This window comes from Palaemon carinicauda, chromosome 43, assembly GCF_036898095.1.
Source record: "Palaemon carinicauda isolate YSFRI2023 chromosome 43, ASM3689809v2, whole genome shotgun sequence".
Lineage (NCBI taxonomy): Eukaryota > Metazoa > Arthropoda > Malacostraca > Decapoda > Palaemonidae > Palaemon > Palaemon carinicauda.
Genome location: NC_090767.1, coordinates 52,910,108 through 52,934,127, shown reverse-complemented (window position 1 = coordinate 52,934,127; position 24,020 = coordinate 52,910,108). Strand labels below are relative to the sequence as shown.

At 46.8% G+C, this 24,020-nt stretch overlaps 1 long non-coding RNA gene across 2 annotated transcripts in view; it reads right to left on the bottom strand.

The window, feature by feature from the left end:
- Positions 1–3,776: 3,776 nt before the first annotated feature.
- The window catches only part of LOC137633386 (uncharacterized), a 90,533-nt gene continuing 70,289 nt past the window's right edge, over positions 3,777–24,020 (bottom strand). For both annotated transcript variants that reach the window (XR_011042186.1, XR_011042187.1), the window contains exons 3-4: positions 13,944–14,043; positions 3,777–3,910 (exon numbers count right to left, since the gene is read on the bottom strand). This is a non-coding gene — a long non-coding RNA (uncharacterized lncRNA). The remainder of the gene's footprint in view (positions 3,911–13,943; positions 14,044–24,020) is intronic.

The window sequence follows — 24,020 nt, the reverse complement described above, 5'->3', positions numbered from 1 at the left end:
ATTCGTATAAAAAATCAACAGCAATGAAATAAAAATCTATCATTCATTCATATACTCACATACCCAATGAAGTATATTAGCCTACAAAACGCAACATATTGTTTATAAAAACAATATATACATACATACGGTACTTTCTTGTTTGGCATAAATTTCAAGGATGGGGAGGGGGGCATGAGATCTATGCTTAATGCAGAAAGGGGGGCACAAGGCAAAAAATTTTAAGAACCACTGTCAATGTCTACTGGCGTAAGGTTTGAGACACGTGTTCTGACACGCGCGTTGAACGTATCTGTTTCCTCGCTAGAGTTTACTTCACCTATCTGACCTTCTGTCTGTTTCCTCTCTCTTTTCTGACCTTGATTTTTGTTGGAAGCAAAGATATTAGTAGTGTATTACAGGAAGGTCATTTGATGCTATATTCCGAGTTTTGTACTGAGTATTGGCAATTGTGCATATATATATATTTCTCTCTCTCTCTCTCTCTCTCTCTCTCTCTCTCTCTCTCTGTAGTAGTAGTACATTTTAACTTCATGCTCTTTTTCCAGGTTGAGGACCTAGAGCTAGAGGAGATCACGTATGACGACGGCACGCCGGTGATCCACGGGACGTACCGCAAGTACTGGGAGAGCATCCGAAAGGAAGGCCTCCGTCGCATGACCCGCAACCACGTGCACTTCACCTCCAAGACGCCAGAAGAGGTCGCCGGTGGCAGCGGAATCCGGAGCTCCTGCCAGATTTACATCTACGTGGACTTGGCCAAGGCTTTGCAGGGTTTGTTTACGTCCTGAACTTGTTCCTTCGAGCTATTGTTATCTAATAGTAAAATAAGTAGACAAGGTTAAGTGATGAGATGACTGTGGGATATTGTAGGCTTTTGATTTTTGCTTAGGCATTTGTAATAGGAAAAAGGAAATACAGCTGTGTCCATGATAGAGTTGATAGGGAAGCAATGTGGAATTTGATGAGGTTATATGGAGTTGGTGGAAGGTTGTTGCAAGCAGTGAAAAGTTTCTACAAAGGTAGTAAAGCGTGTGTTAGGATAGGAAATGAAGTGAGCGATTGGTTTCCGGTGAGAGAGGGGCTGAGACAGGGATGTGTGATGTCGCCGTGGTTGTTTAACTTGTATGTTGATGGAGTGGTGAGAGAGGTGAATGCTCGAGTGCTTGGATGAGGATTGAAACTGGTAGACGAGAATGACCATGAATGGAAGGTAAATCAGTTGTTGTTTGCGGATGATACTGTACTGGTTGCAGACACAGAAGAGAAGCTTGGCCGACTAGTGACAGAATTTGGAAGGGTGTGAGAGAGAAGGAAGTTGAGAGTTAATGTGGGTAAGAGTAAGGTTATGAGATGTACGAGAAGGGAAGGTGGTGCGAGGTTGAATACCATGTTGGATCAGTTTAAGTACATGGGGTCTGTTGTTGCAGCAAATGGTGGAGTGGAAGCAGATGTACGCCAGAGAGTTAATGACGGATGCAAAGTGTTGGGGGCAGTTAAGGGAGTAGTAAAAAATAGAGGGTTGGGCATGAATGTAAAGAGAGTTCTGTATGAGAAAGTGATTGTACCAACTGTGATGTATGGATCGGAGTTGTGGGGAATGAAATGTGACGGAGAGAGAGAAATTGAATGTGTTTGAGATGAAGTGTCTAAGGAGTGTGACTGGTGTATCTCGAGTAGATAGGGTTAGGAACGAAGTGGTGAGGGTGAGAACGGGTGTAAGAAATGAGTTAGCAGCTAGAGTGGATATGAATGTGTTGAGGTGGTTTGGCCATGTTGAGATAATGGAAAATGGCTGTCTGCTAAGAAGGTGATGAATGCAAGAGTTGATGGGAGGAGTACAAGAGGAAGACCAAGATTTGGGTGGATGGATGGAGTGAAGGAAGCTCTGGGTGATAGGAGGATAGATGTGAGAGAGGCAAGAGAGCGTGCTAGAAGTAGGAATGAATGGCGAGCGATTGTGACGCAGTTCCGGTAGGCCCTGCTGCTTCCTCTGGTGCCTTGGATGTTTCAATGTCTTTTTTTGCTAGTTTTATCCCCGTGGTAAACAGAGAGGGCTCATGGTTGACTCTCGACAGATTTTAATTCTTACCCTGACTAACTCTTATTATACACCTGCCAGCGTCTTCAATTTAAGTGTTTCATTTGACAGTAATAAATTTATCACCTGTAGGGTTTAAACTTTTAAGGGAATTACCTCAGCTTGAGTAATTTCCATGATATCAAAGTAATTTTTAAGATAATTGCAGTTTTAATAGCTTTAAATTTAAGGAAATTTGAAAAGTTATAAAGTAATCCATGGTAAAATGCAACAGCATATAAGTTGATGACCACATGCTCAATTTTAAACCATGATCCGTCTTCATTGGAGATTTCATAGTTCCTTTCATAAACCTAATAATTAATGTTATTTCTTTGTCTCAAGCTTTTATCAGTTTCTTTAACCTTTCACTGTTTCTTTTTAAAGCTTTTTAAACATTTCCTGGTTTTTTCATCCATTGGAATAAACTGTAATCAGCCCAGACCTTAATGATAGACCCCATGTCTAATCTAGGCCTATGTCATTCATATTCACGTAGAGATTTTCTTTGACATACTTCCGTCCTTATATATTGCATTGTAAAATCAATAACATTTGCCTTTAATATCCAGTATCATTCAATGTATCAGAAGATTTTTGACCTAAAAAAGTTGCAAAAACCAAATTGTTTTTCAGTTTTTCGCTTGTATCTTGTTAGAATTTAACTGTCCATCTTTTGTAACATATGCTTCGTAATTCATTATTAATATTTCACAGTTAAAAGCAATATTATTTTTGCTTATTTCCACTCGCATATTTATTCTACAAATGTCTTTAGATATATAATGTTTATTGTTATTCAGTGTTAATGTTTTCATCTCTTCAAATTATCTAGTTAATGTATTTGTATTCCTCATATTTAATATAAATATAATTTTACAATGCTTAATCTATGCATGTTGATTTTGCTAATATAACGACCACACGTCTAGCCGTTATGTATTCCTTGTATATAATTTTCCCAGTACTCCCTTTATAGTTACATGATAAGCAACAATATCTCTATAGGAATTAGCATATTATTACTTTTATTGTTTAGTCCTTAGTGATAGGAGTGTATAGTAACTGTGATTCCGTGATCTTGAATCTCGTTTTTCATGATGCCCATTTTCTATATTAATGCTAAACTGTGATATACTTTACAGAAAGTGAAGATGATGATCAAGTTTTGTATCCTGGGACGGATATAGAGGAAATGGTAATCTACTTTAGCCTTAAGGTGTGACCCCTGGCCGTCCCTCCTATATAGAGGAAAGATATGAATTTGGTGACCCCTGGCCGTCCCTCCTATATAGAGGAAAGATATGAATTTGGTGACCCCTAGCCGTCCCTCCTATATAGAGGAAAGATATGAATTTGGTGACCCCTGGCCGTCCCTCCTATATAGAGGAAAGATATGAATTTGGAGACTATGTCCAGTAATTCAGGATAAATATCCTACCTGGCAACTTTTAAGCAACATTTCAAAATCCTGGCCAGTAATACCACCCGTATATGCTATTACAATCGTTCAAAATCTTTGCTTGTTGTACAAAAAGAATACAATTGTATCATTTCTTTGGGTCAAAATAAAATTACATAATAAATATCATTACTTTTTATTATTCCAAAAACATATTTTCAAACTGAGATACTGTTTTGTCGCTACCAACAAAAAAAAAAAAAATTAAAATCAATATGTTTTCTTTGAATTTGACAATGGATCCAGATTTTACGTAATTTTGCCCTGGATTTACCAGCGTCTTTTGATTTATTCCTCTTGTCTCAGACTCTTAGCTTTGGAGTATTCTCATACCAGAAGATTGCAGAGTTATCTATTTAGGCCTATACCTGCAAAATATGAAATTTCAAAATTAGTTTACAAATAACGGATTTTGAGCGAAGCGAAAAATCTATTTTTGGGTGAGATAGCCATGGCGTCCTGATGGAAGGTTCCTGTTTGGTAGCTTCCTTGGGTATAAGACTACTAAGATATTCCCAGAGAATTTAACCACAGGTTATCACAGAATTCTAACTTCTGGAGCGAGTATCTCAAAGGTTTCCCTTTAAGACATCGTAATACAACAGGGGACACGCATGTCTGGTCGTGCCACATAGCTATCTCCACCCCGAACAGAGTTAACGCTTCGGTGTGTAAGGGCTGAGAATAGCTGGGAGCCGTTCCACAGCTAATCTCACTCGTGGCTACTACTGATACTCGAGACGTAAACAAACGGACGCCATTGCTCTAATGACGTCACGCGCGTCTTTATCCTGGCGCCAGTTGCTGCCCATCACCATGATACAATTGTGTAGGGTGGGAGCAAACTGAACGAAGTAGTAGGGAGGGTCCATCAGGACGCCATGGCTATCTCACCCAAAAATAGATTTTTCGCTTCGCTCAAAATCCGTTTTTTGGGCTCAAGCCATGGCGTCCTGATGGAAGAGTACCAGAGAATCAATGTATCGTGGTAGATTTTCCCCCAGAGTTAAGTGCCTAGGCATTGACAAAACAGCAAAGTAATCTTAGGTAAGAACCATAGGAACGAAATATCCTGCCCCCCATTGGTAGGAAGTTCCCATGGGCTATGCCGACGTCAAAGTGGTATTGAAGGGCTATTCATCTTGACAGAAGAACTTTTTAAGAGCTTAGAGATGAAGCAGAATGTTTGATATTTGTATAGGAACATTCTGAAGTAGGCCAGTGGTGGTTGGGCACTGTGCGTAGAGTTCATCTCCTGATTATCAGAAGTAAGTATTCGTGTAGGAACCTTACTGAGGCAAGGTGAATATAATTTAGGAATGGACATCTTAAATTCTTCATGACCATAAGAAAGGAGGAGTAAATAAAACTATGACAGTATGTATTTCATAGTAAGTAGGAGCTGAAAGAGACGCATAAGTAATAAAATAGAAATTTTATTTCACAATGCAGAAATTAAATAATTTACAGCAAAAGTAAAGTTCATTTACAGTAATAATAATGTACATAGAAATAAAGGCTTGCTCTTGAATCTGAAAGGGAATTTCAGGATTAGTAGGTACTCGTTCTCGAGGAACGCAAGTCTTTAAATAACACATCATGCTCAAGGCATGCGGCACTTGTGTAACACTATGACATTTCACCTGGGATAAGAACAGTTATAAAAGCACTAAGTGTTTTTAGACATCACTATGAATCACTCGAGGGTCAACATAGGCACCCGAAGAGTTAGAGTCCCAAGTAACTCACTGTTCTACGCAGAGTTAGGTGCAGGTTTCATAACACTACCTGCGGCTACCACAAAATGTTTGATTTCGTGCACTTGTTTCGCATAATGTTTAAAGAAAACTCGCGAGGACTTCCAGCCCGTAAAGTTTTTAAGGCCCTCAAAGTCCATGCTCTGAAAGAAGTTCAGAGAAGATGCCACTTTTCTAGGATCATGACCAGCGGGTGTACTGTTCGGATCCGCTCTGCGAATGAAGTAGGTGATTTTCGCTCTTAATTGTTTCAGTGACAGGTCGCTGCCCGATGTTTCTCCTTTGAAGAGTTGGCCTCCACCAAAGTTTGAAGTTCTGCGAAGATAGACCTTGAGGCTCTCTACTGGACATAGAGAGACATCCTCCTTCAGGGGGCATATTCTCCAAGGGCCCCATCTTTTGGTGGGTAATTCATTTTTGGCGAGAAACGTCGGATCAGGGGAGAGGGTCACTTCTCCTGAATCAGCAAACAGGATGTGTCCCTCTTCTCTTGATAATGCCACTATTTCGCTGACTCGAGCTCCCGAGGCGAGAGCAAATAAAAATATAACTTTCTGAGTCAGATCCTTGAGGGGGCATGAATCGTTGTCCAAGTTGGAGGCGAAATGGAGCACCTTGTCTAGTGACCAGGAGATCGGTTTCGGAGGGGGTGCTGGGCGTAGGCGAGCACATGCTTTCGGCAGTTTGTTAAAGATGTCGCTGGACAGATCAATTTGGAAAGCGTATAGAATTGGTCTAGTCAAAGCCGATTTGCAGGTCGAAATCGTATTGGCTGCTAATCCTTGTCCATGAAGGTGAATGAAGAAGGACATACAGAAATCAATGGTGATTTCTTTAGGATTTTTTGCTTTAACAAAGGAGACCCATTTCCTCCAGGATGATTCATATTGCCGTCTCGTGGATTCGGTCTTGTATTCCTCTAGGAAGTCTAGACTTTTCTTCGAGATCCCAAACCTCTTCTTTGCGGCAAGGGAGAGAAAATCATGAGATGAAGGTCCTTGATTTTCGATGATGAAGCGAAGACAGTCGACTTCTGTACTTGTTGAGAGAGAACTGGGCCCGGGAGAGGGATCAGCTTGGGCTGCAGCTCCAGGACCAGGGGGTACCAGTTGCTCCGGGGCCACTTGGGAGCCACTAGGGCCGCTGTCCCTTTGAAGGTTCTCAGTTTGGAGAGGACTTTCAACAGAAGGTTGGTGGGAGGGAACAGGTATATCTTGGACCATCTGTTCCAGTCCAGTGACATGGCGTCCACCGCTTCTGCCTTGGGGTCCTCGTACGGGGCTACGTACAGAGGAAGTTGATTGTTGTCGCTCGTTGCAAAGAGATCTATCTGAAGTTCTGGGACTTGATGAGAGATGAAGGAGAATGATCTTGCGTCTAGAGACCATTCCGACTCTATCGGGTTTGTCCGAGATAGAGCATCCGCTGTCACGTTGCGGAATCCTTGTAGGTGAACTGCAGACAGGTGCCACTTCTTCTTCTCCGCCAGACGGAAGATTGGGAGAAGCACCTGATTTATCTGGGGCGATCTTGAGCCTTGGCGATTGAGACAACGAACTACCACCGAGTTGTCTAGGGTTAGACGGATGTGGATCGAGGGCGGCGGGGATAGTTTCTTCAGAGTAAGAAGGACCGCCATGGCCTCCAAGATGTTTATGTGGAACGTCTTGAATAGTGGAGACCAGGTCCCTTGAGCTTGTTTCAGGTGGGAGTGACCTCCCCAGCCCTCCAGTGAGGCATCCGTGTGGATGTTGAGTGAAGGAGGAGGGTGTTGGAGAGGAATGGACCTTTTCAGGGCCATTGCTTCCGACCACGGCTTTAGGAGGCGTCGAAGTCTGTTTGGAAGCCGTCTCTTGAGGTCTCTTCGAGCGATGGATGCCGATCGTCTCCAGACTCCCGCGGCATCCTTTAGCTGTGCACGAAGCACTGGGTTTGTCACTGAGGCGAATTGTAGAGAGCCTAGAACTCGTTCCTGCTGTCGTCTTGAAATGCGTTTGGATTTCAGTAGTCGCTTGACAGACCCTGCTATTTCCTTCCTTTTCTTCTGGGGGATGGAAAGGCAGTGTGACTGAAGATTCCAGTGGATTCCCAGCCACTGAAACTTCTGAGCCGGAGAGAGGCGAGATTTCTTCTCGTTGATCTTGAATCCCAGGTGTTCTAGGTACTGGGTAACTTCGTCGCAAGACTTTGTACACTCTTCGGGCGATGGAGCCCAGACTAGCCAGTCGTCGAGGTAGGCCATCACCTGGACGTTTCTTAGGCGGAGCTGTTGTACTATGGCGTCTGCCAGCTTCGTGAAGATCCGAGGGGCCACATTGAGGCCGAATGGCATGGCCCGGAAGGCGTAGCTTTTCCTTTGGAGTCGAAATCCTAGGTAGGAGGAAGCGTGATGGTTCATTGGAATGTGCCAATAGGCATCCGCCAGGTCTATAGAGACCGTGTAGGAACCTTGAGGCAGAAGGGTCCTTATTTGTTGAAGCGTCAGCATCTTGAATTTGTTGTTCTCTATGAACTTGTTGAGGGGGGATAAGTCCAGAATGACTCTGAGCTTGTCTGAGTCCTTCTTGGGAACGCAAAACAGTCTCCCTTGGAACCTGGTGGACTTTACCTTCCTTATCACCTTCTTGTTCAAGAGGTCTAGAACATATTCTTCCAGAATGGGGGTCGATTGTTGGAAGAACCGCTGGAAGATTGGGGGTGGTTGCACCCAACTCCAGCCTAGACCGTTCTTGATGATGCTGTGTGCCCAAGGATCGAAGGTCCAACGATCCTGGAATTGGCGGAGTCTTCCTCCCACCGGAAGCACTTCATTGCTTCTGGTGTCCCGAGGACTTGTTGCCTCGGCCGCTAGCTCCCTTTCCTCCTCTACCTCTGGAGGGACGACGAGAGGCGTCTCTGCTTGCACCCCTGGACGAGCCTCTACCTCTGGCATGAAAGGTAGTGGATGGCTGCTCAAAGGCAGGGGTGAAGACCGGTGACTGTGACAACACCGGTTGGGGGACCAATTGAAAGGTCTGTTGTGGTTGGGCAACCACTTGGGAGGTAGCGGGTCCCGGAAACTGACGTCTTTGTTGACGTTGCTGGGGTTTCGGTTTCTGAGGTTTCCTCTTAGGCTGAGGTCCATCGTCCTGAGAGGTTTTCCTTTTCCTGGACATGCCCCATTTGTGGAGAAGGTTCCTATTCTCCGTGGCGGCTCTGTCCGTTATTTCCTTGACAAGGTCCGAAGGAAACAGGTGCTTTCCCCAGATGTTGGAGGAAATCAGCCTCCGGGGTTCGTGTTTCACGGTGGCACCGACAAACACGAATTCACGACAGGCTCTACGAGCCTTTATGAAATGGTACAAGTCCTTCATTACCGTGAGTAAGTGGGATTTGGCCAGTACCATGTAGTGATCGGGTACTGCTGTGTCACAGGCCATAACTTCAAGTTGGACTTGATGAGAAAGAGACGCTGCAAGCCTCTCCTTCGTGTCTTGTTCCCGGCGAAGGAGGTGATCATTGAGCTTAGGGAGGTCTTCATTAAACTGACGTCCGGCAACGTCAGGATCGAGCCTACCCACAACGAAAGTATGTTGGACATCTTTCCATTGTCTAGTGTCAGGGGGCGTTACGATGGAGAAGGGTCTGCACTCCTCCAGTGCAGGGCAGGGTTTCCCTTCTTCCGCCGCTTTAAGGCATACAGCCAAGGCCTTTTCCAAAAATGGAAGAATCGCAGTGTCGGGAGCGACATAAGTAGGATGCTTCTTGCTCAAGGCAGGAAGCTTAGAGCAGGTAAAGCCCCTGCTCTTAAATGCGGAGGCTAGCATAGCCTGGGCCTTTGCGAGATCGAACACTATCTCTTCCTTAGGTTCGGTCTCCTCCTTCGAGGCAGGTTCAGAACGAAGCCGGACGTAACAGTCCGGGTAGGCCTCGAAGCTTGGGAAGAATTCCACATCTTCCAACGGGACCGTGCCGATTTTGTCACTAACAAAGATCCTGCCGGTCGCAATAACCATATGCTCTGCATACCTCCACGGGTTGGCATGAGAGCAAGCTGGGAGATCCTTAACCGAGATCTTCTTCGGTTCTCTGGATCCAATCATAGACCTGATGGACTCCTGGTTCTCCTTCAGTCTGTCGTCCATGACAGCTCTAATCAGTCGGATCAGTTCTTGTGTAGAAGAGGAAGGATCCGGGGTCGAGGAGGTGGACGGAATGGACACATCCGTCGGTGTAGGAGTAGGCGGAGGGATGGACGAGGGAGTAGCTCCAATCTCCGACTCGGTGTATTCCACCTTGTCTTCGTCCTCTTCGGCTCCTTGAGCCATAAGCGTCTTCTCCGTGTCTTCCGAGACGTCAGAGATCTGTTCATCCTCTTCGGAATCTAGGCGACACTCGTGCATGGACTGAGCCATGACCACATCAGGTTCCACCGTAATTTGGACAGTGGGGATTGCTTCCTTTGGAACCACTGAATCAGGGGAGGCCTTAGGGAACAACAGGGACCTCAGTTCTTCGGTGGCCAGGTACGGTCCAGTGGCATTCCTCTGAAAACCACGCACCCACTTGCGCAGTTTCTCACGAGCAATGTCTCTAACCTCCGCTGAGGGAGGGTTATGGAAGGCCTCAACTAGGTAGGCCTGGCAGACCGTACATTCCAGTGGATTCCAGAACTTCCAATCCCCTTTCTTGTCTGAGCAAGGGGCGTGAGTCCTGCACGCCGTATGTCCGTAAAACTGGGAGCGTTTCACGGCACAGTATGCGAAATCGCACTTCATCTGCTCCTCCTGTGGAAGAAAGAGAAAATGAGTATGGGGGAGTCATAGGAATGGCTCTTAAATTAAGTTAATATTAATCATTAATTTTAACTTACAGAAGGTGTGATGCATAGAGAGTGAAACAGTAAAGGAGAACACGCTCCATGCATCTCGCCCGGCTGGTTACCATAGGCTTGGTCCTGGGATAATCCAAATGACCGAGATCATTGGATATAGTTTCTTAGGATTCCCATTATATTGGAACTCCATGGAAAGCCAAGGACAAGGTTGGGATCGAATTCATTCGGTTCCCAGATAAGAGCCAGAAGGTCTCATTAAGGGTAACTGCTTCTGGCAACCAGCCGTGCTAAGATGCACATAGCATGCTGGAAATAGAAGAATGCAAAGAGACAGCATGATCACTAATAGAGCAGTACTAGGTACTGATCTTAGAAGCAAAGCAGCTTATCTATTTGCCAGGTAGGGCTATCTTAGTCTTATGATAGCTACAGAGAGGGGGTGCAAGTATTCTTGACGCCTCCGGGGTATCCGGCAAGCCGCCGGCACGCCGGAGCTCGCTCCAGCATAGATTCTGGCATTAGAACAGACAATTTTCAAAAGTCAGTTAGATACCAGGATGGCGGCCGCCGGCACAACGGCGGCACGCCGGCAGGGAGCGGCGGCTCCGGCAGCCGGAGGATGCCGGATTGGTGACTGGGGTAAGGATGGTACAGGTAGTATCGGGTTGCCGGCAGTATATGCCGGCACTCCGGAGATCGACCGGCAAGCGGACGATTAGATAGGAGTAGGAGAGCCGCCGGTAGTAGCCGGCGGCAGCCGGCAGTCCCTCGGAACACGGGGGGCTGGCGGCAAGGGTAGGGAAGTCACCAAGAGGCAGGTATTGCCGGCATAAGAGGCGGCAAGAGACCGGCACCCGGATAGATAGAGAGACAGGGGGAGGGGGGGAAGGATGCAGGAAGTACCTTCAGGGTTCCAGACATCCCTCCCCCTCCCTGAGGAGGTGTACCCATGATAGAGACAGGCTCTATCATCCATATGCAGGGGTCACTAGGGACCGGGAGCAGGTAGCCCAAGGGAGGACTAGGGAACACCCAAGATGGGGGGGGGGAGACTCCCTTATGCAGAGCTACACTAGGAACTAACCTTATAGGACACTATGAAGGTATATGTACCAGAGCGGACTGCACAAGGAAGCTCGGGTAGCCCTACTCATCCACCCTAAGGAGGAGTTGTAGGACAGGGGACAGATGAGTATAAACTAACCTAAGCATAGGCTAGGCTATACAAGAGATAGGTGGGGAGGGAGAAGAGAGGGGTCTTCCCAGGAAGGGTTTCTGTACCAGAGCGGCCACAAAGGGAAGGGAGGACACTCCCTAACCTAAGATTAGGCTGATCGGCTAAAACGGTGCAAGAGTACAGTTTCAGCATGGAACAGAGAAACCTTCCTAACCCGACCTAGATCAGGGCTAAAAGTCCTGAACTAGGCAAGGAAGAAGACGTATCGCTATCGCAGGAAAGTCGCAGACTATCCTAGCCATAGAGGTAGGCTAGCCTAACCTCACTCTCAGACGCAATCCTAAAGGGGGTTCATTCCTTTAGGGAGGACTGAGAGGCGATATAATACTCTATTAGACAATAAATCCCTTTACTCAGAAAAGGGATCAAGGCTAATTAGAGGGAATGCCAAGGCAGGGGATGAAGGAAGCATATAGGGGTCCTAAGGTTAGGTTAGGCTAGTAAGAATCACTGACTAGCCTATCCCCTATATGGTCCCTGAAGGCGAAAACATTTGCATCACTAGTCAAAAGTATTGTAAAATAATAATGCCACTATCTTCATAACTTAGTCTAGGATCACTGATAAATCATGCATGAACACTTGTATATAGGCTCCTGGCCTGGGGGCTATAGTAGCCGACTGGTATGAGGTCAATCGATGACCGATAAAAAGCGTCTAAACACGATATAAAAGTTCCTAGCTATGAAGACTAAATAAACTAATGTATTCGATTAGTATATAAGGCCGGAAGCGTTGTTGTGGCTAACTAAATAAGACATGCAAAACAACAACGACGCCATAAAATGGCGGGTCCGGTAGAGGCACAGCTCTGCCACAAAACATCAATTATTTCGCAAAATAATATTTACTTTACGGCCAGAGCTTAATTAAACAATACTGGAACCTTGTACTCAACTTTCCAGAAGAAGGCGAGGCTGAAGGTAACGACATAGCGAAGATGCAAAACGATAAAGTTCACACAAGGGAAAATCCGTCTCAGTAGGGCAGCTACTAAACAAAGGATGAAGACGCGCGTGACGTCATTAGAGCAATGGCGTCCGTTTGTTTACGTCTCGAGTATCAGTAGTAGCCACGAGTGAGATTAGCTGTGGAACGGCTCCCAGCTATTCTCAGCCCTTACACACCGAAGCGTTAACTCTGTTCGGGGTGGAGATAGCTATGTGGCACGACCAGACATGCGTGTCCCCTGTTGTATTACGATGTCTTAAAGGGAAACCTTTGAGATACTCGCTCCAGAAGTTAGAATTCTGTGATAACCTGTGGTTAAATTCTCTGGGAATATCTTAGTAGTCTTATACCCAAGGAAGCTACCAAACAGGAACCTTCCATCAGGACGCCATGGCTTGAGCCCAAAAATAAGAATATTTGCAGAGAGAAGTAAAAAGGTTAAACAAATAGCATTTAAGAGCATTTCTTTTGTTTTGTAGTCTCTTAAATAGCATTTGAGCATTTATTTTGTTTTGTAGTCTGATTTATTCTGGTTTTGTAGTCTCTTAAATGCTATTTATTTAAGACACTACAAAACAAAACCAATAGCATTTAAGAGACTAAAAAACAAAACAATACAAAACAAATGCTCTTAAATGCTATTTAAGACACTACAAAACAAAACCAATAGCATTTAAGAGACTAAAAAACAAAACAAATGCTCTTAAATGCTATTTGTTTTGTTTTGTAGTCTCTTATACGTTATTTGTTTTGTTTTATAGTCTCTTAAATAGCATTTAAGAGACTACAAAACAAATAGCATTCAAGAGACTACAAAACAAATAGCATTCTCAAGAGACTACACAAAATTTCACTATATTACATAAATACTGAACATTTCTATCAATGGAATTTTGGTATTTGTCAATATAACATATATTTGTTCCTATCTTGGTTTTTAAATAACCCATTTTATCCATGTTAACAGCACAAGGACTATTACAAATGATATAATATCACCTATATTTAAAATTAGGCCTAGTGCAAAATGGTATATTATAGTACTGTATATTAGATTGCATATGTAATTATCTCCTATTTAGATAAAGTATTTTTCATCTTTCTAAAACGCTGATCAAAGTGATGTCTAAAAGAACAATTACAATATAAGCAATATTTATCGTTATTTGTTGTCTTAAATACGTAATATTATATTTGCTGTAGTCGTACCTGGGACAAAATGTGTATTAAAAAACCAAGATAGGAACAAAGAAATAGTTAAGATTAAGTCATTAAAAACACTACATATGTGAAACGGACAAATTGAATTAAAAAAAAGGCTATTGAGGCTCCAAAAAACATATGTTAATTAAAACTGTCCCAAAAACTAATGTATTTTCATGACTCGAGAAGACAAAAAGAGAATGGGAATATCAAGGCAAGAGAAACTGGGACTATTGAGGCAAGAGAAACTGGGACTATTGAGGCAAGAGAAACTGGGACTATTGAGGCAAGAGAAACGAAGTATTGAGGCAAGAGAAACTGGGTATTGAGGCAAGAGAAACAGAGTATCGAGAAACTTGGAGTATCGAGGCAAGAGAAACGGAGTATCAAGCAAGGCAAGAGACTCTCTCTCTCCTTAAATGAAACTCAACACTCACCATTCTATAGGTTTATATTATTAAGTCAGCCTCGAGTTTCACACGACTTTGGTCTTCAGTTGAAGAAGAGCAGAAGCCGTCAATCATTTCAGTCCATTACCTATAAAAAAATGAAAATAAAATAATTTTCTTATTTAAAAACTACAGAAGAACAATTAAAATATCTTGATATAAAATATTTCTTAATATCTAATATTTAGTTCCATAGCGCAAACTGATCTCTGCTAATTTTTGTATAGGCCTACTTGGTGAACTGGAATTTCTAATGGGAACTAGAAATAGGATCCTGCCTTAATACATTACCAATTGTTTTCACAAATATCCTTTTGTTATATCATTAACCTATTTTAGGACATCACTTTCACTAAACAATTAAAAAGGCATCTAAATTTGGTCCCATTTCTAAGTCATACCTTTAGCAAAACAAAATTTTTTTTCAACAAATTACACGGGAATTTCAAATCAAGTTTCTACCTTCTCTATCGTGAAGCAATTATCTTCAGATGACTCAGAATATTTACACTCAGTAAATTCAAAATTAATTTAGAAAATCAATTGGTTATTCCAATTCCTACCTTTTAAAAGGTCAATTATATTACACAAGAACAATATAAAGCCACTTGCAACACCCACAAGATTTACAGGATTTTAATTAAGAAAAAAAAAAGAAAAAAAAAAAGCTATACTGAAATATTTCATACGTTACTTTGGTTACAACTGACATTAAAGTAGAAACTTGTTAATGCCATCAAACATTAAATATGACAAATTCGAAGATAATTTGTATTTTTCCTAACCATACAAACCTTAGCTATTTACAAAGGGTTATTACTTTTAGCGTAGCTGAAATGGCGAGCCATTAGAATTTAACGAGGGTGTATTACCCCCGCGCTAGTTAGCGGGGGGGTAGGGGAGTGGTAGCTAGCTACCCCTCCTCCCCCTCACACACAGGTGAATACTCACTTTCACTTAGAGGTAGGACTTGTCTTGGGGGACAGGGCTGGCGGGCAAATATGTGTAAATAGCTAAGGTTTGTATGGTTAGGAAAAATACAAATTATCTTCGAATTTGTCATTTGTTCCGTAACCGAAATACAAACCACGCTATTTACAAAGGGTGACTTATCCCTTAGGAAGGGTGGAAAGTCCCCAGCCATACTGGCTTTGGCTTTACCCGGGGACTCAGAATCCGAGTGAGTCGCACTCGAGAAAAGGAGTCCCTGCACCTCACAAGTTCCTTGCACCGCAAGGAACCATGTGGCCTACGTAAGCTTGTGTGTGAAGGAAGAAGTGTGACCCGTCTTAGGCAGTTGACCTGGAGTTCCAGAAGGAACTCTGGGTTAAGACGTTCCCAATACCACCTCGTCAGGGTATGGGGGACGCGACAGTATTGACTCAATACTCGGAACACAAGGAAGCATGGTTTACCTGCAGAGGTTCGAGGTCAGCTATGCAGAGACCAGGATGCTGCTTCCCTGTAGAGGGGATGATGAAGAAAGAAGTAAGGGCCAGACATACTTCTTTCGTTCATGCAGACTAAAACCTGATAACAATGCCCTCAACCTTCTGCTACCTGTCCAAAAAGGAGCCTGAGGTTAGACCAGCTGTTGTGTAGCCACCACAGAGCGATAGAAAACGTATCGAGACTCCTGTGGGTCACGCCCTGCAGGAAGCGGGCTGCGAAGGTCATCAGACGCTTCCAGACTCCAGCTTGTAGCACCTGCGTCACAGAGTAGTATTACTCGAAGGCGAGGGACGTTGCGATGTATCCAACATCGTGCTGTAGGGCGACGTGACGGGGGAGGGTCTGAAGACAGGTCGAGATGAATGTCCTTGAGTCCGGGCTGAAGAGGTATACTGGTGACTCTCCCCCCATGTCCTCCTTGTGTTCCCAAATCGGCTGCAACTGGGGCCAAACTGCAGCTGTTCCCAGCGCTAACCTCTCGATTCCTGTACTGGCAAGAAAGAGAAGGTCTTGGGACATCAGACACAGAATGGAGACTCAAAATCTTGAATGAATCGGACCGAAGGGTCGGGACCCTCAGATTCTGCGTCTAGCCAACAACTCAGGAGCGAGCCTGAATGTTGCCTTCCCCTCTTCCTTAGAAAGGGGGGGAGTAGTAAGAGACCAAGAAGATTGCTTACACACTGGCCGTGGCCAGAGTGAGCAGAAGACCCAGGGCGGAATACAATCCGAGGCCTGTCGTAAAAGGGTCTTGAGAAGATCTCTTAAAGGACTAAAAGTCCGAGCCATGCTCCAAGTTGGAGGTCTTCCTCCGACTAGGGCAGGGACGATCGTAGCTTCGCATGAGCGAGGATAGATCCAGCGGGCAGGAAAAAGTTATTCCTTTAAGCCTGAAGGTCAGGGAAAGGCTGAGCGACAGGCTTCATTGCCAAGAGCGGAAAGGAGTTTCCTCCCGCCGAAAGGCAATAAGACCGTTATTGCTGGAGAAGAGGCCTCACGGGAAGAGGTATATCTCCCACGGCACCAACCACCTTAGACTCTTCACTTTGCCTGGGAGACCCCTGTGGATGACTATCGCAGATGACGCGACCTCCGTACCGCGACTGTAGCGGGTTGTCTCTTCTAGAGGAGGAAGCGTAGTGTCTCCAGGCATGAAGCCGAAGCGACGCCCCGGTTCGGGAGAGATGTCGCAGTGTGGTTGCTTGAGTAGTCTGCGCCGTGGGAGAAGCTCTCCCGGGAGTTCCGTCAGGGGAAGCAGAGGGTCCAGAAACCGTTCTGCACATAGTCCCAGTGGAGCTCTCCCATTGAAAGGTTGACAGACAACCTGGTTTTGTTGAGACCCATTGTCCGCAGACAAAAAGGAGGGAAGACGCAGGCGTCGAAGTTGTCCCACCATCACCGGAATGCATCTTGCCAGAGTCTCGGGGTCTGAGACTGGGGGGAAAACTAGCGGAAGCTTGAGTTTCCAAGCTGTCGCGATCAGGTCCCCCAGACCAGCACTTGCTGGTTACCCAAGGTCAAAGACCCCTAGGTACACTCTCTCTATGAGGCTCTGCTCGGATAGTCTGAGAGAAACATTCCCCTGCCTGGAATGAGAGAGCCGATGGTGGAATTGAGAGAATCTCAATCATCCCGATATCTCTACTGCAAGATGTGAAGGTGTGAAAATGCGTCCCCTGCTGGTTAGCATGAAGTCGACACGCAACGGGGCGACTTGGCAGGAGCGGTAGGATCTGAAGAGGGGCCAGACTAAGGCCCTTAAGCCTGCCTGAATGATGGAGAGGTATCCTTCAGGTCTTGACCATAGGCCTGGACCGGAACATGCCCCCCCCCTTTCCTTTGACGAGTCCGAGAACCGCATCAAGAATGTGGGGAAAGGACGAGAATATCCACTACCATCAAGAGGCTCCATAGGTCAACACCCATTGCAGGTTTAATAGTTCCGCTGGTCCCATAGGGCCAGGGAGTCCGGTTAAACATTGCCTGAAGCCACCGGAACTTGGATCTCCCCACATGGAACTTATCCTGAGGCGACCGTTCGGACTATAAACGGGTCAATGAGGAAAGAAGAACTAGGAAACGTTCCAAGGTAGGGCTGAAAACTCTGCTTGACTGAGAACAGGTACTGCGACTCTCCTCAGTCTTGCCACGGTGAACCGAAAGGAAGGCTCGGAGGATGTGGTAACAGAATCTGGCGTCCCCAGGTGGTCACCCATCCAAGTACCGACGTTGCTTAACCTCGCTGGACGGACGAGAAGCGGGGTTTCCAACGTGGTAAGGCGGTTGACTCAATATCATGGCCAGATACTCCAGATGTTGAGGCAGAGGAAGAGAAGGCTCCAAGCAAAATACCATGAGCCCACACTCATGGTCAGCATTCGGAAGCTTTTCCCGGCGCTGAAGAAGGTCGAAACCCGAGCCTACCGGAGTTGACCAGCCCTCCAAACAGCAGAGGAGGCGGAAGTCTGCACCTGAGCGGCCAAGAGGAAGGCAGGGAGAGTTCTCTGGGGAACCAAACCTGCTATGCCACGGCGGGATAGCCACACTGCATCGTAAGCAGGAATACTTGCAGTTTAGGCTGAATTCGACGAGCACCCTGGAAGATGGATGGAATGGAAACTGAAAGTACCCGTCCTTCCGATCCAGGGTTAAAGGAGTCCTGTCGCCTCGTTACCAGTCTGATCGATTCTGCTGGTCTACGCTGGCCGAAGTTTGTTCGACAAACTTGATCAGGGCTGAGAGGTCGACTATGGACATCCCCTCTCAGATCCTTCCTTACAAGAAAGGATCGACTGAGGGGGCCGGGGGTGAAGCCGTCGATGATCCTAAGGAAGACCTTCGCCTAAGGTATGGATCATTCTGCCCAACCGGGCAACTCTGCTGATGCTATGGCATAGAGGTTCAGAGACACTGAATTCGCTGACAGAGACGGCAGGCGCGATATCCTTGGCTACTCACAGAGATTGTGCGGGAATGGGCATCGGGAAGCTGTCATTCGGATGAGTAACCTTAAGCATCCTCCCAGCGAAAAAACCTGCAATCCTAGAGTTCGTGAACTCCTTTTAGGACTATGCCCCCCCGGGGGAGTCTCCCGTGCCATCTGTTCCTGACAGGAGGAAACTGCAATTGGACACCTTGTCCCAGTTGTCGTAGCCGATAACTTAGGCCGACGTGGTTGAAAGAAAAGGGAGCTGGAGCCCTGCAGAGTCTGGAAGAAAGCGCCTTGGAGGAGTGAAACCGGAAGTCGATTTACTCCGCACAGCAGATGTTTAAGTCTCTGTCCTTGGGCAAAGACAAAACTCTTCTCAAGGATGGAAGGGTGTCTGAGGTCGTTGACCTCCACAGATGAGACACCCGAAGGAAGCCTTCAGTCAGTGCGTCCAGATGGTACAACATCGAGCTTGTCCGCAAGTAGATACTTAACGACGAAAGGCCAAGGTGCCTGAGCTCGAGAGGAGGAAAGTACCCTTGATCTTCCTGTAGCTTCCTTGAACCAAACCTCGGGCCGTAACCGAGGAGGGAAAGAACCTGGTAAGCTCCCAGAGGAGGGAAAGAACCTGGTAAGCTCCCAGAGGAAGAGGTAAGCAGTCACCCCTTGTCCGATGGAGAAATCTTCAACGGAAAGCCCCCCCGCCAAAAATCCTTCCAGGGCGGGAGAAGGAGAGAGTACTCGTGCAGGAGAGGGGACCCTCGAGACCGACCTCTTGGGAACCAACTTCGCCCTGGGGGAAGTCACCACGAAGTCCACTCCTCTCTTTCTCTTCAGCGTAGGAGAGACAGCCGCTGGTTTGTTACCCTGGCCGGTGAGTGCTGGTTTCATAAACCTCATTAACGCCCGTGCCAGCGGATCAAACCATGTCTGCTGCTCCAAGGACACAGAGTCCGAAATCCTCGCTAAGGTGAAAGGGATCGGGCGATCCTTTGGAGAGGACACGACGGTTCCTGCCTGAAAGAAGGTGGGAAGAATGCTGTACTGACCTGTCTTCGTCCTGCACTACCAACCTGTGCTTGGATGGAGGTGATCCCGAGTGCCGCCTAGGAGCACGCGTCCCTGCTGCTACCACCGGCTGTGGAATTTGCCACGAACTATGGTCGCGCGAGGGCGAACGGTCGCGCAAAGGCGAATGGTCGCGCGGGCGCACAGGCGAGTGGTCGCGCGGGCGCGCAGGCGAGCGATCGCGCGGGCACGCAGGTGAGCGATCGCGCGGGCGAGCGATCGCGCGGGCGCGCAGGCGAGCGATCGCGCGGGCGCGCAGGCGAATGGGCGTGACGGCGAGGGATCGTGCTGCCGCGTAGGTGAAGAAGATCGCTGGCGGTAAGCGATGGCGAGCAGCTAGGGTGCGATGGTGATCAGCATCCGCAAGAGGGCGAGCGTTCAGGGTTGTGCGATGAGGAGCAGCATGCGTAAGCGGGCAATCGTGCAGGGTTGTGCGATGGCGAGCAGCATGCGCAGGTGAATGATCGCGTGAAAGGGTGCGATGGTGATCAGCATCCGCAAGAGGGCGATCGTTCAGGGTTGTGCGATGAGGAGCAGCATGCGTAAGCGGCCAATCGTTCAGGGTTGTGCGATGGCGAGCAGCATGCGCAGGTGAATGATCGCGTGAAAGGGTGCGATGGTGATCAGCATCCGCAAGAGGGCGATCGTTCAGGGTTGTGCGATGAGGAGCAGCATGCGTAAGCGGGCAATCGTTCAGGGTTGTGCGATGGCGAGCAGCATGCGCAGGTGAATGATCGCGTGAAAGGGTGCGATGGTGATCAGCATCCGCAAGAGAGCGATCGTTCAGGGTTGTGCGATGAGGAGCAGCATGCGTAAGCGGGCAATCGTTCAGGGTTGTGCGATGGCGAGCAGCATGCGCAGGTGAATGATCGCGTGAAAGGGTGCGATGGTGATCAGCATCCGCAGTTGAGGGTCGCGCGATGGCGATCAGCATCCGCAGTTGAGGGTCGCGCGATGGCGATCAGCATCCGCAGTTGAGGGTCGCGCGATGGCGATCAGCATCCGCAGTTGAGGGTCGCGCGATGGCGATCAGCATCCGCAGTTGAGGGTCGCGCGATGGCGATCAGCATCCGCAGTTGAGGGTCGCGCGATGGCGATCAGCATCCGCAGTTGAGGGTCGCGCGATGGCGATCAGCATCCGCAGTTGAGGGTCGCGCGATGGCGATCAGCATCCGCAGTTGAGGGTCGCGCGATGGCGATCAGCATCTGCAGTTGAGGGTCGCGCGATGGCGATCAGCATCCGCAGTTGAGCTAGTAGCTGGCGAACCATGTTCCTTCAGAAGTGTTGGAGAACGTTGGCGTGCCAGCTGTAACACACGTGGGCGATCCGGAGATCGCTGGCGAGCTGATGATCGCTGACGAGCTGACGATCGCTGACGAGCTGATGATCGCTGACGAGCTGATGATCGCTGACGAGCTGATGATCGCTGACGAGCAGAAGGCTACGCGTGGAAGCCTGCGCAAAGAAGAGTCCTTGACCCCGACCTGAACCGAAGTTCTAGATCGCGAGGGCGAACGTGGGCGCACAGGGCACGTAACAGGAACCGCAGGGAAGATCATCTTGAAAGCGCTGACGATCAGGAGAGCGCTGACGAACAGAAGGGCGCGCAGGGAAACCCTGACACGCAAGGGAAGAACCCCCGTGGGGGCAACCCTTAGCCCCGAAGGGATCGTTGTCCGCCGGGAGACTGATGTCCGTCGGAAGACCGCTGTCCGTCGGGAAGACCGTTGTCCGTCGGGAAGACCGTTGCCCGTCGGAAGACGAGATTAGACTGCTGTCCATCTGCACCAAGACGGAAGATCGAGAAAAAGAAGTTGTAGGCTGCAAACGGAGATTCAAAAAGGCGCCTCAAGCACCCTTATAGGGAGATGAGAGGCCCTTACGACGAGGCGGACGGAGGGCCTTACGGCGAGGGAGGCCAACAGCAACAGCAACAGAAGAAACCTCCGAAGAGGAGTCTCTATGAGTGTACTCTCTCGCGAACGAAAGAGAAACACTTCGTGGAAGAGACTGGTCAGCCAGTGACCTAAAAGGGGCAATCCTCCGAAGAGGAGCTCCTGCAGTTGCCCAGCCCCTTGAGCGAAACTGCAGGTGCGACCGCTCAGCACCAAGAGCATAGTCGCACGAAAAAAAAGGCAAGAGAAGAACCCCCCAAAAGAGGAAAAGCTCAAGCCTGGACAGGAAAAAACTTCCCTCGGAAGGAAAGTTATCCGCCCAAGGAGGCAAGCCTCCTGACTGTTCTAAAATGAACTGGAGAGCTGTCCGTCGACACGGGAGTACTACCAGTAGAAGGAGACACGCCCCTGACGACAATACAAGGGGGGAGGCAGCAACAGCCGAATCCCCAGGACTCAACCAGACAGCTCACACCGTTGCTATATTACAGAAACGAACTAGATCGGTAACTGTAAAAAAATAAAACAAATAATATTAGTACACATTCATTCCCCCGGGAAGGCTCCGAAGAGGAATCCCGAGGAAAAGGAACAAGAATTACACAACAGGCACGTGCCCTCACAACCACTTACACTCGCGGAAGGAGAGCTGTAACCAAAACAGAATTATAACAATTATAATTATGTAACTATGTAATTATGTAATTTAAAAATGAATGAACACTAAAGAAAAAACGAAAACCCCGAAAGGAATCGTTCTACAAGCTGAAAAATTAACAACTACAATTAGATTCATAAACTAATTGAGACAAAATGTACGGCGTAGCAACCCCACCCACACGGGAAGGAAGCTACAAGGGCGTAGTAAAACATAGTAAAAGGGTGAACGACCTCAAGAGAGAGAGAGAGAGAAAGACCGAAGTCAAACTCGATCGCAACCCATAAAATTAGGCCGTGGTGGCCTAACTGCCGAGGCCTCCACGTAGATATCGTACACTACACACACACATCTGAAAAGGAAACTTACTTATTTCTATACTCAAATATATATACAAACATGAAAACATGTTTACATATATATTGAGTAAAAGAAAAGTAAGCGATTAAGTAAAGACAAAACAGACAATGGCTGCCAAGCGAGGACCAAGACAGAGACGTCTGTCACAGTCCGAGCCAAAAGTGAAAGTGAGTATTCACCTGTGTGTGAGGGGGAGGAGGGGTAGCTAGCTACCACTCCCCTACCCCCCCGCTAACTAGCGCGGGGGTAATACACCCTCGTTAAATTCTAATGGCTCGCCATTTCAGCTACGCTAAAAGTAATAACCCTTTGTAAATAGCGTGGTTTGTATTTCGGTTACGGAACAAACAAAAATTGGAAATGAGCAAAATAAATGTATGAAATAAGCCCTTATAAAACCCTGAATGTGAACAAATTATCATTAATGTATAGACATTCATAGTTTACTTTAGTGTCCCCAAGTCATCACCGAGGACAGGAGTCCTTATTTCAAGCACAGTCCATTATATAAAGGATGATAAAAGCTCCCTAGAAAGCAGCAAGGACAAATACACGACTAAGGTAAGTTTTTGTGATGCTTCTCAAATGCGCAAAAGACTTTGGAAAAGAGGATGACATCAAATGCAGAGAACTACCCTGACACCCCCAGCTTCACCCCCGATTCACCCCAGCCATTTATGTGCCAGATGGGACGGCTCTTACATTCCCCTACACTAACGAGTTAGCACAGGCAGCACACCCTTCAAGGTGGGACTGAAAGGCGTGGTATTGGTACCAGGGTAGCCTTAACCCTTTTACTCCCAGGCTATTTGGAACTTTCCAACCCTTAACCGCCAGGCGTTTCTTTTTTTCAAGCACATTTTGCAATATACATCTTTTAAATTGCTCTAACAGCCTTAATTTTTGTCATAGAGAGGTCAGGTTGGTCTCATTATTTTGGGAAATGCCTGAAATTTCTTATAAAGTTATCAAAAATATGCAAAAAAATGTAAATAGCATTTTTTTGCAAGGACGTACCAGTACGTCCATGGGGGTAAAGGGATGAGTTTTGTGAAACGTACCAGTACGTCCATTGGGGGTAGAAGGGTTAAATACCAAAATGCAGCTATCAGTACCTCCCTTGGAGGGCAACTACCTGACCCTTACATTAAATTAAAATGAAGAGTAAAGTTATTTCCTGCTTATTTTGTAAACCAAAAGATAAAGGGATTTTGACGAAGGAAAAATCTATTTCTGGGCGAGGAACCTGTGTCGCTCCGTGAAATGCTCCTCTAGCACCATTTCTAAGGCATAGTTATTGCTGAATATACCAGAGAAAAAAGAGAGATGCATGGAATGCCAGGAATAAACCTAGCTCGCTCACTCTTTGAGTGTCGGTATAGAAAACTGGGGCGTGATTGAACCACGACCATAGATCCCTCCCCAATTAGACCTCTCCTTCATCAACATCCCCCCTCTCTACCCCTACATCTCCCCACCCCCCATCCTCATTCCGGAGCCTTTGTAGGGTGACGGCCAGATCCGTTTTCATTCATAGAAAATGGGAATATTATAAAGTGGGGTGGACTGTGGCCGTCACTCTAAAATCGAGTTCGTAGAAAATTGGAATATTCTGAACTGTGGCCGTCGTTCTAAAAACGATTTTGGCGGGAGAAGCTAACTTAAAAAACCCACCTAACCTATGCTAAAAGCCGTATCCTTA